Genomic DNA, 12,311 nt, shown 5'->3' on the forward strand with positions numbered 1-12,311 from the left:
CGGCAAAAATTGATGGAAGAAAAGGGAGAAATGGAAGAAAAATTTTATGGAAAAAATGGAAAGTGTAAAAGGATGGAAGAAAAGGGAGAAATAGAAGAAAATTTTGATTGAAAAAATGGAAGAAAAGTTAGATGGGAAAAATGGAGAAAATGGGAGTTAAAGTGTAAAATGATGAGAAAATGGGGAGAGGGAGGAAGAATGGTGAAGAAAAAGGAGGAAAATGGGAGAAAGAGGGAAAAGTTTGAAAGGGAGAGGAAGAAAAACGGGGCGGCAACGGTGGGGGGTTAGGGTTTTTTTGAGAGAAAGAGAAATAAATTTTTTTGGGGGAGTAGGGAAGAAGAAGGGGTTTGGTTTAAACCAGACCCTTCTCCCGATGCCGCCCAATGGGCATCGGGAGATCCGTCGGGAGTTTCCTGGGAACTCCCGACAAACCTTTACGGCGTCGGGTGTTCTCGGGGAACTCCCGATGGTCCTTTACTTCGGTTTCTCCCAACGCATGAAAACGGCGTCGGGAGTTCCCGTTTTTCTTGTAGTGTGCATGGGTTGGGTTGGGTTGATCGGTATTTTCGGGTCATCGGGTTTTTTTAACACCCCTAGTTTACAGATGTCAAATGAAATCGGTAAAATTGTACGGATAACCAAAATTTTGGGTCTAATTGAGATTTGACCCACTTTAAAAAATTTAAGATTTGTCCAGTAGGATGATAAAAATAAAAAAAAAAACATTTTGCCAACTAGAGTGTAAGTCAATTGGCATAATACTTATACCATCAACCTCGAGGTGAGGTTCGATTCCTCTACCCACACTTTAATTACAATATCTTTTAAAAAAAAAAAGATGTTGCATATGTATATTGGGTCTCTCCTTCTCTTCTCACTCTCTTGGTCTTCTCTCTCGAGGGTTTTTATTTTTTTTAACAAATGATCCATCCCTAGAATCTTTTATGATTAATGATCCGCCCTTCACAGACGTATGAATTCTAACCTTTTACTTATGTCATAGTGTATGACCGCACTTTATCACGTATGTCATTAGGGATGATCAAGTTTATTGTAGCCGCAAAAGTACTCTCTATCGCGATAAAAAAAATTTCACAACCAGCTGTGAGAAAAATGGGAAAACACAACAAACTTAAGTATTTTATAATGTATCGCTTTAGAGATGACCATGTGTAGCCCTAATGCGATAATCTAGGCGTTCAAATAACTCGATAACTCGAACAACCAGACTACCCAACCAAAATGTAAGAGTTGGATTGGTTCATTTTGTTCTTGAGTTGGGTTGGGTTAAATTTTTTCTATTTTTATTGGGTTGGATTGGGTCGTGGGTTGGCAAAAAAAAAAAAAAAGTTGGGTTGACCCAACTCAACGTGAATTGTATATATATATATATATATATATATATATATATATCTTTGTTTAAAGTTTGTAATAAATATAATTGATATTTGGTATTTAGCATTTGAATTTTATGAGAGTTTAGCTATTACTGTGTTATATATAAATCTATGTAATAAAATAAGAAGAATATAAACAACGAAATAATAATGAAAACAAGACAAGAGAGAAAAGTAGAAGAGATGAAGTAAAGAGCTAATATTGAACTCAATTGTGGTGTCCTCTATAAAGGCACCTTACAACCTTATTTGTAAGGTATGGTGGAGAGATTATGGGATTTGATAACCTATGAAGGTTATAAATTTGTTGTAACATAAATAAATTATAGATATCTAAATATTACATTTATAATAATATCTATAGTATGTAAAATAAATGTCTCGTTAAAACCTTACTAAGAAAAAACCCAATGGGAAAAGAATCCTAGTGAAGGAAAAGAGTACATTATTTTATATACTTCAATGATCGTCTCTTAAAAAACCTTGCTAGGAAAATCCAGTAGGAAAAACCATAGTCAAGGAAAAAAGAGTGCAATATTTCTACTCTCCTCATGAATACATCACTTGAGTTCTCTGATCGTCGAATTCCAATGTTGTGCACTAACTTTTCGAATGTTAGTGTGAGTAGTGCCTTTGTAAGTAAGTCCACCAAGTTGTCTTTTGAAGATATTTGTTGAACACTGATGTCCCTATTTTCTTCAAGGTCATGTGTGTAGAAAAGTTTTGGTGAGATATGCTTTGTTTTATCTTCTTTTATATACCCACCTTTCATTCGAGTTATACATGCAGTATTGTCTTCAAATAATATCGTTGGTAAATTTTTATCGGAAGACAAGCCACATGTTCCACGAATATGATGAGTCATTGACTTCAACCACAAACATTCCCTACCAGCTTCATGAATTGCAAGAATTTCTGCATGATTTGAGGAACTAGCTGTGATGGTTTACTTTAGAGTTCGCCAAGATAAAGCGATTCCTCCACATGTAAATAGATAACTTTTTTGAGATCTTGATTTGTGTGAATTAGATAAATATCCAACAAATGCATAACCAACTAGATCAAAGTTTGATTTGTTTGAATGAAACAAACACATACCAATCATTCCTTGAAGATAATGGAGTACATGCTTAACTCCATTCCAATGTCTTTTTGTTGGAGAAGAACTGTATTTTGTTAAAATTTACTAAGAATGCTATATCTGATCTTGTGTTGTTAGCAAGGTACATTAGTGCACCTATGGCACTAAGATATGATACTTCAAGACCAAGTAGTTTTTCATTGTCTTCTAAAGGTCGAAAAATATCCTTTTTCACATCTAGTAATCGAACTACCATTGGAATGTTCAATGGATGTGCTTTGTCTATGTAAAATATTTTTAAAATCTTTTATGTATATGTCAATTGATGAGCAAAAATTCCATCGGCTAAATACTCAATTTACAAACCAAGGAAAAATTTTGTTTTGCCAAGATCTTTAATCTCAATTTTTTTTTTGAGATATTCTATTGCCTTTAATCTCCTGAAAGCTCTTCAGAAGTACCAATTATGTTTGAATCATCAACATATATAACTATAATAGTAAACATTAATTGTGATTTCTTAATAAAAATACATGGATAAATTGGATTATTTTGATAACCTTATTTCAATAAATATTCATTTAGACGACTGTGCCACATTCGTCCTGATTATCTCAATCCATATAATGACCTCTGTAATTTGATCGCATATAATTCTCTAGAATCTGAATTACATGATTCAGGTATCTTAATTCCTTCAGGGATTTTCATGTAAATTTCATTTTCCAAAGATCCATATAGATATATTGTGACAACATCCATAAGATGCATGTCAAGCTTTTCATATACAGTCAGGCTAATTAAATATCTTAATATAAAAACATCCACCACAGAATAATCTTTTTCATGTCATGACAAAATTTGTTGAGATTTCATTGTTACCTTCACATATTTTAGTCTTTTCAACATTTTTTTTTTATCATTAGTCATGTCCAGGATTTCTTCTTGAATGTTCCCATTTCCAATTGAGTTATTTTGACTATCAATTACTTTTCTTTTTCGAGAATTTTTATCCTTTGAACCTATTGGTCTACCATGCTTCTGGCGTACCGCTGACTCATTAGTTGTAACAACTTGTTAAATTGGGATTTCAATTCTAGATGAAGCATTTGCAGCTGGAATATATGACTTAGTCACTTTCTTAGTATTTGTAAATGCTATTTGGAATATATGGTATTTGGTTTGCTATGTTTTATCAATGAATTATCTTTCGAACTTCCAGTTCACATTGATCTGTACGAGGATCTAAATGAGACAATAACGATGCATTCCAGACAATTTCATTTTCTAACTTCATAATTCATTCCCCTAATGTTGGAAAAGTTGTATCATTAAAATGACCATTATGAAATCGTGCAATAAATACATCACCTGTCAAGGGGTTCAAGATACCTAATAATTGATAGGGAATCAAATCTGACATATATTCCTAACCTCTTTTAAGTCATTTTAGTACATTGTGGTGGGGACAATTGGAACATATACTGCACAACAAAAAATTCGCAAATGGAAAATATTTGGCTCCTGGCCATAAACTAATTGTATTGGGATGATAAGATGTCGGTCTTATGCGTATAAGTGACACTGCATGCAAAATAGCATGACCTCATACAGATATTGGAAGTTTTGCTATCATAAGTAATGGTCTAGCAATTAATTGTAAATATTTGATAAATGATTTTGCTAAACTATTTAGTATATGAACATGAGCTACAGGATGTTCAACACTTATCCTAATTAACATGTAGTAATTATTAAATGCTTGGGATGTAAATTCATCAGCGTTATCAAGTCGAATGTTTTTTATTATATAACCAGGAAACTGTACTCTTAATTTGATTATTTAAGCAAGTAATCTTGCAAATACAAGGTTTCGGGTTGATAATAAACATACATGTGACCATATATTAGATGCGTCAATTAAAACCATGAAGTATCTAAATGGTCCGCTTGGTGGATTAATAGGTCCACATATATCACTATGAATTCGTTCAGAAAATATTGGTGACTCAATTCCCACTTTAGCTAATGATGGTCTAATAATCAATTTTCCTTGAGAGCAAACAACATATGATAATTCAGTAGATTGAAGATTCTTCTAGTTCTTTAATGGATGTCCATAAGAATTTTCAATAATTCTTCACATTATTATTGATTCAGGATGACCCAATCGATCATGCCAAATATTGAACATATATAGATTCATGAACTTCGGGTTCATGGTTGCATATGTTTCAATTACTCGCATATGAGTATAAGATAATCCAGAAGAAAAAGTAGGTAGTGTTTCCAATATATGTTTTCCATGGGAAACAAAAGATGTAATATAGAAATATTCTATATTATTCTTATTTTTGGTTTCAACATGGTAACCATTTTAAATTATATCTTTGAAACTCAATAGATTTATTTTTAACTTACTAGAGAACAAAATATTATTAATTGTGAATTTTGTTCCTCTAGGCAAAATAAGATTTGCTCTTCCAAAACCTTCAATCAAATATGCAAAACCTAGTATTGTATTGACATTTACTTCAAACATTGTCAATTTAGAAAATTATATTTCACTTTTAAGTATTGTGTGCATATTTGCACTATTTGCCAAACATAAGTTTTCAGTTTTCATCTTTGAGCCAACCAAAATATAAGAAATGTCCATGATTCTTCATTATAGAAAAATGATTACAATAAGTATCAAATCAAAATTAACTTGTAAATGCAAAAAAAAAAAAAAAAAAAAAAAAAAAAAAGGAAAAGGAAAAAAAGAAAAAAAGAAAGAAAGAAAGAAAGAAAAAACTAAAACATAAATTAATATTAGTTTTGGATATTATCAAAATTAAAAGGAAGTATTTGCTATTCTTTGAATGTCATCAATTTTTTCTTCAAGAGACTCAAAGAAGTGAGCAACATCCAAATGTGTCATGTTTGAAGGTAGGGGTGTTCATGGGTTGGGTTGAGTTGAATTGAAAGACTTTTTAGACCCAACCCAATTGTTTAGTTTGTTAATTTCTTCAACCCAAATAACCCTTATTAAAAAAATGAACCCAACCCAACCCAACTAAAAAATGTTCGGATTGGGTTGGTTCGGGTTAATCGGGTTATTTATTTAAACTTATGTTCTAAAAAAAAGTAAGATGTTAATATGAAAAAAATTGATTTAATAATTTTCATATATTGAATTAAAAGTTAAACATAATTTCAATTTATATAATGAAATTTTTTTCTAAAGTACTAAAAACTATTTTTAAGAGATTTTGGATAATTGTCAAAAAAAATAAAAATTAAATAAATATATGTATATATAATTGTATCATAAGTTTTATATATATATATATATATATATATATATATATATATATAAGTTAACAATAAGTTCGGGTTAATCGATTTTTTCGAGCCATCAGGTTTTTTGAACACCCCTATTTGAAGGGTCAAATACATCATCTTGATATGCAAGTTTGCTTCCACATTTTTCTCTTTCTCCTTCAACAAGGCTTGATAGAGAACAACTAAGTGTTTGGACATATGACAAGTACCAGATTAATGCCCCTTCATACCACATCGAAAGCATCGATTTTCAACACTTTTAGAGCTCTTATTTTATGGAGCTTTCCTTCTATGATCATCATTTTTTGTTTCTTGAAATCTGAATGATTATTACCACGAAAAGAATAACTATTTCTTCCTTTATTGCAGTCACGACCTCGACCACGACCACAATCTTGACCTCGACCATGATTATTTGAGATTACAACATTCGCTTCAAGGAATAGTGTTGCTCTAGTTGGTCGAGATTCATGATTTTTCATTAATAGCTCATTGTTTTGTTCAGCCATGAGATGATATGATATAAGTTTATAATACTTTTTAAAATCTCTTTCTCGATATTATTGCTGCAGGAACATATTCGAGACATGAAATGTTGAAAATGTCTTCTCCAACATATCTTCATTAGTATTTTTTTTTTCCGCATATCAACAATTTTGAACTAATTTTAAATAATGTAGAATCATAATCACTTACTGATTTAAAATCTTGCAACCTTAGGTACATCCAATCATAACGAGCTTTAGGAAGAATTACTGTTTTTTTTAATGATCGTACCTTTCTTTTAAACTTTGCCATAAGACATAGAGATCTTTTACCGTAAGATATTCAATCTTTAGTCCCTCATGAAGATGATGTCGAAGTAAAATCATGACTTTTGCTTTTTCTTGACTAGAAGTATTATTTCATTTTTTTAATCATTTCTCTAAGATACATGGCATCTGAATGAATTTCAGCATCAAGCACCCATGATAAATAATTATTACTATTGATCTCAAGAGCTAGAAACTCTAATTTGGTAAGACTTATCATGGTAAAACTTTTGCAAATGAAAGTTGTAGGTTCGTGCTAATAACGTGTAATGAAATAAGAAGAATATGAACAACAAAATAACAATGAAAGCAAGACAAGAGAGAAAAGTAGAAGAGAAGAAGTAGAGAGCCAATATTGAACTTAATTGTGGTATCCTCTACAAAGGCACTTTACAACCCTATTTATAGGGCACGGTGAAATGTATGTTACAAGGTAAAAGTTAACGTGGTTATGAGATTTGATAACTTATAAAGGTTATGAGTTTGTTGTAACATAAATAAATTATGGATATCTAAATATTACATTTATAATCATTTATATTTTTTTTAATTAAAAAGAAAAATAAGTTATAACCTAACAATCCAACCTTGGGTTAAGTTGGAGACTTTATTTGAGTCATTTTTCGAGTTTGTCCAAAAAACACATTAATCTAACTCAACAACCTATGTATACCCCTAATAATCGTCTCTATCGCAACATGCCTTTTTTTCATTAAAAAAAATGCAACGGTGAGAAAAAATGGGAAAACACAATAGATATTTTATCGCTATAGGGATGACATCGCGTTAGGGTTGCGATAGACTTGGTCATCCTTAACATCATACGTTATAAAATGTGGTAGTGTGCTATAACATAAGCAGAAAGTTAGAATTCATACATTTGTAAGAGACGAGTCATCAATCATAAATGTGCTTGTGAATGGGACACTCATACAAAAAACTCGGAGAATGGGGAAAAACTTTTGGAAGAGAAAGAGGGCAAAAAAAAAAAGGGATATTTTATTATTTTTAGCTAATGATGATATAATCAAAAGGGAAAATTTTTTAAGTTAAAAAAAATAGGGAAAAATTCATTTTGGATTTTTGTCGAGCTTCTCTACAATTATCTCAATGAAATCCATCATACTCTCTAAAAACATAAGATTATCTTTTTTCTAATCTTTTGTTTGCGTCCTCGCATAGTTAAATTATAGAATCAATTCTATTGTGTGATTATAGTCACATCTCACTCTCATTTTTCTAACTACTCATATGATTTTAAAATTGAAAGGTAAAAGTTTTGTTAACACAAAATTTAATTTTATATTTAAGAAATCCAAGAATTTTTCTTTTTCATATATGTCAAGTTGATTAAGAACTTATTTGACACAAAATTCAACGTTCAAAGACTAGTTAGATAGTGTTTTCCCATATGACTAGATCTTCACGTTAATAATCACAAAATACCCAGATATAACGGTTGATAACAATTCAAGAGTCAAGGGAGTAGAATGTTGATGTTTGAAAATCCTTCTGTTGTTTACCAAAAGACTACACGATCATGTAGACGATGCACCAAGAACTAAATGATAATTCAGTTAAGTAAACAATAGGAGGAAGCGTTAGACGATCGTGTAGACGATAGTTGATTGAAGCTAGACGTTCATATAGACAAAAGTTGAGGAGCTAAAGGAATGTATAGACGATTGAGTATAGAGCTAAATGATTGTGTATACGATGCGATAGGAACTACACGATCGTGTAAACGATACTTTAAAAAAATTTAAACGATCGTAGAGGTAAGTAGAAAAGATACAAGAGTTTAAGTGGTTTGGCAAAAGGCATGTCTACTGTGCAAATTGGGAGGTTCTCTTTTATTTCTCTTAAAAAGTATTACAGAACGAATGCCTTGCTCTCTCGATTTCTTATTCACTCTTACATTAATCTCACATTTGAATTCGTTTATATATGTACAGGTGATTTGGTCAATGATGAAACTCTGATGGTTACAACTTTTAACAGAAAGAGGTCGACAATGGTTCAATTGCCAGCTGTACTGTTCTATTTCTTGATTTTATGTCTTTCTGTAACAATCTCCACCTTTGTAAGCATCCAGAGTTCCTTCCCTCTTTGCTTCACTGAGCTGACTTGAGCTAACCTTTTTCAGGTAACTTAAATCCGAGAAGGTCCAAGCATTTGCGAAGCTTGTTTAATGGAGCAGTTTTGGTTAGCATATCAGCTGCATTATCAGAGGTATGAATCTTCACTACCTCGACTTCCCCTTTCTCAATCTCTTGTCTAATGAGATGATATTTGATATTGATATGCTTGGTTTTGTTGTGAAACTGTTGATTCTTAGATAGATATATTGTGCTCTAGTTATCACAATATATTCTGACTTTTGTTTGTGTTATGCCAAAATCGTTTAAAAATGTTTCAGCCACAAAACTTTCCTTCACAGCTTTAGACAATGCGATGAACTCAGCCTCTGTTGTGGAAAGTGCCACAACAGGCCACAAAGTAACTTTTCAATTGATCAAATTGTTCCCCCACAGGAAAACATCGCCTGATAGGGAACGTCTTTTGTCCAAGTCACTTGCATAGTCTGCATCTACATAACCATAAACTTTATCGTTGGATGGCTCATTCTGTCTATATAGGACTTTTGCCTCCTTGGATGAACATAGATACCTAATATGAAGCACATATACTTCATGTGAGATAAAGAATCAGTATCAGACACATATCGGATACCGATACTTCCAGATACTTCTCAGATACGTATCTAACACGTGATTTGATGTATCTATTTCTACGCGTACATTTTTTTTTTAAAAAAAAGACAAGCAACTCATCTAATCTTTCTCAATCTAAAACTAGCCAACTTATTTTAAAAGCTCATTATTCGAGTCCAAAACTAAAAGAAAAAAAATAACAGACCAAACCCTAGACTAGAATCATCTAATCTCCATCTTCACATTTGAGTCCCCACAAAGTCCACCAAAATATAAATCATTTGGATATCTTCAACAATTCAATGAAGAAGTTCTTCGTTTATCTTCATACTTCTCCCTCTAATCTTCTTCTTCTTCTTCTTCTTTGTAATATGAGTTACTTTTCTATTGCATAACTATTGTACTTCAACATCTTAGATGTTGCTTTTTTTTTTGTATTATATTTCAGTGTTTGTATTCTATTTTGTGCTATTGTTATTAACTTGTATGTCAAATTTATCTATATCCTAGATTTTTTTAAAGAAAAAAAAAATGTATCGTATTAGTATCCTTGTTTTTTTAGAAATATATATATTAAAAAATGATGCATCCTTAGACGTATCCATATCTTAGTTTTTTTAGAAATTGACGAAACACCGTATCCAATAGTATCTGTATCGTGTAGTCATATCTGTGTCTGTGCTTTATAGGATACCTTAGTATCCACTTGACTGCCTCCCAATGTCTTCTACCAGGGTTTGCCATGTACCTACTACCCATACTTGTTGTATAGGACAGGTCTGGTCTTGTAGAAGTAATAAGATACATAAGAGATCCCATTGCTTGGGAATAAGGGATAACCTTCATATGGTTCAAATGCTCTTCATTTGTGCTCTTTGGACTATTAGCAGCTGAAAGCTTGAAGTGAGGAGCAAGAGGAGTACCTATTGGCTTAGCATTCTCCATCTCGAACCTCTGTAATATCTTTGAACAATATTCAGATTGGCTAACAAGCAATTTGACCTGTTTTCTATCTCTTTCTATCTCAATGCCTAGGATCCTCCTTGACTCTCCTAGGTCTTTCATATCAAATTCTCTCTTAAGAAGCATTTTCACTTGCTTTAATTCTTCTTTGGATCTCCCGACCAGCAGCTTGTCACCTACATAGAGAAGTAGATAGTTCGGTTCCTTGAAACTACTAGTATTTATGTGACACACCAATCAAATGAGCTCTTTTTGAACCCTATCTTGGTGATCATCTCATCAAACCTCTCATACCAGCATCTCGGTGACTGTTTTAGGCCATATATGGACTTGTTCAACAAACACACAAGGTCTTCTTCTCCACTTTTAACATAGCCTTGAAGTTGTTTCATGTAAATTGTCTCATTCAACAGCCCACGTAGGAAGATTGTCTTTACATCCAACTGGTCTAACTCCAAATCTTTCTGCATAACTAAGGAAAGAAGTAGCCAGATGGAAGTATGCTTCACAACTGGAGAAAACACCTCATTGTAGAACCCTTTAGCAACAAGCCTAGACTTGAACCTAAACTTTTGCACACCTGGAATCTCTTCTTTAAATTTGTAAATCCATTTGCATGAGATAGGTTTGTACCTTTTAGGCAAAGGTACTAGTCTCCAAGTGTCATTTTGATTGAGGGATTTCATTTCATCATTCATAGCTTCAATCCATTGCCTAGCATCTGGGCTGTTTGTTGCTTCTTCAAAGCTGGAAGATTCATTATTACTCAAAGAAATGACAGCACTCAATGCTACACTAGCAAAATCAGACTCTTGGTACCTTGCTGGTGGTCCTATTGTTCTTTTAAGTCTGTCTCTTGCCAATGAGTAGTTGTGTAAGTCCCCATGTGTCTCAACTTGATCACTTAACACATGCTTATTGGTTTCAGCAACCTCATCACCTTCTAACTTTTGATTTTGAGAGGAAGTAGAAGCTTCATGATCATTTTGAAGCTCCACCTCAAATCTAGTGCTACTAGTCTTTGTAACTGTTGATTTTGTGAGGAAATAGAAGCTCCATGTTATATAACGATCGTATAGACGATTGAGCGCGAAGCTAAACGATCGTGTACACGATACGATAGGAACTACTCGATCGTGTAAACGATACTTTAGCAAAATCTAAACAATCGTAGAGGTAAGAAGAAAAGACACAGGAGTTTAAGTGGTTCGGCCAAAGACCTACGTCTACTGTACAAATTGGGAGGTTCTCTTTTATTACTCTTCAAAGTATTACAGAACGAATGTCTTGCTCTTTCGATTTCTTATTCACTCTTACATTAATTTCACATTCGAATTCGTTTATATATGTGCAGGCGATTCGGTCAACGATGAAGCTCTGGTGGTTACAACACTTAACCAAAAAGAGATCGACAACGATTCAACTGTCAGTTGCACTATTCTATTTCTTGATTTCGAGTCTTCCTGTAACAGAAAGTTTTAAAATTCAAAGATTACTAGACACAAAATTAAAAGTTTAAAGACTCATCAAACACCTTTTAAACTTCAAACGATCAAATTTGTAAATTAATTTTTCTGCATTATTCTAGAATATAAATTTATTTATTCATCTCAAGATTAATCATGCAATTTTTCACATTTATTTCCGCGTTCAGATGTTAACATCATCAAAATATTAAATATTTTAAACTTTGTAACGTCAATAAATTATTAATATGATAATGCAAAAATCTATAACTAATACTTTATAATTGACAGCAATAAATGTTTTACCAGTCCATTTGTAAAGAACAAAAACTAATATCAGCAATTCTACTATATATCTCATATTGTTAAATTATATATATATAAAAGTTAAAAAAGACTTTTGGTAGACAATTTAGTCTCTAAACTTTGGATTATAACGATTTAGTCTTTGAATTTAAGTATATAATAATTTAATCCTTGTACTTTTAAATTTATAACAATTTAGTCTCTAATGTAAAAAAATAAAAAAATTCATTAAATCTTAATACCAA

Source organism: Benincasa hispida, chromosome 7, assembly GCF_027475165.1.
Source record: "Benincasa hispida cultivar pf3 chromosome 7, pf3_genome.v1.1, whole genome shotgun sequence".
Classification (NCBI taxonomy): Eukaryota; Viridiplantae; Streptophyta; class Magnoliopsida; order Cucurbitales; family Cucurbitaceae; genus Benincasa; species Benincasa hispida.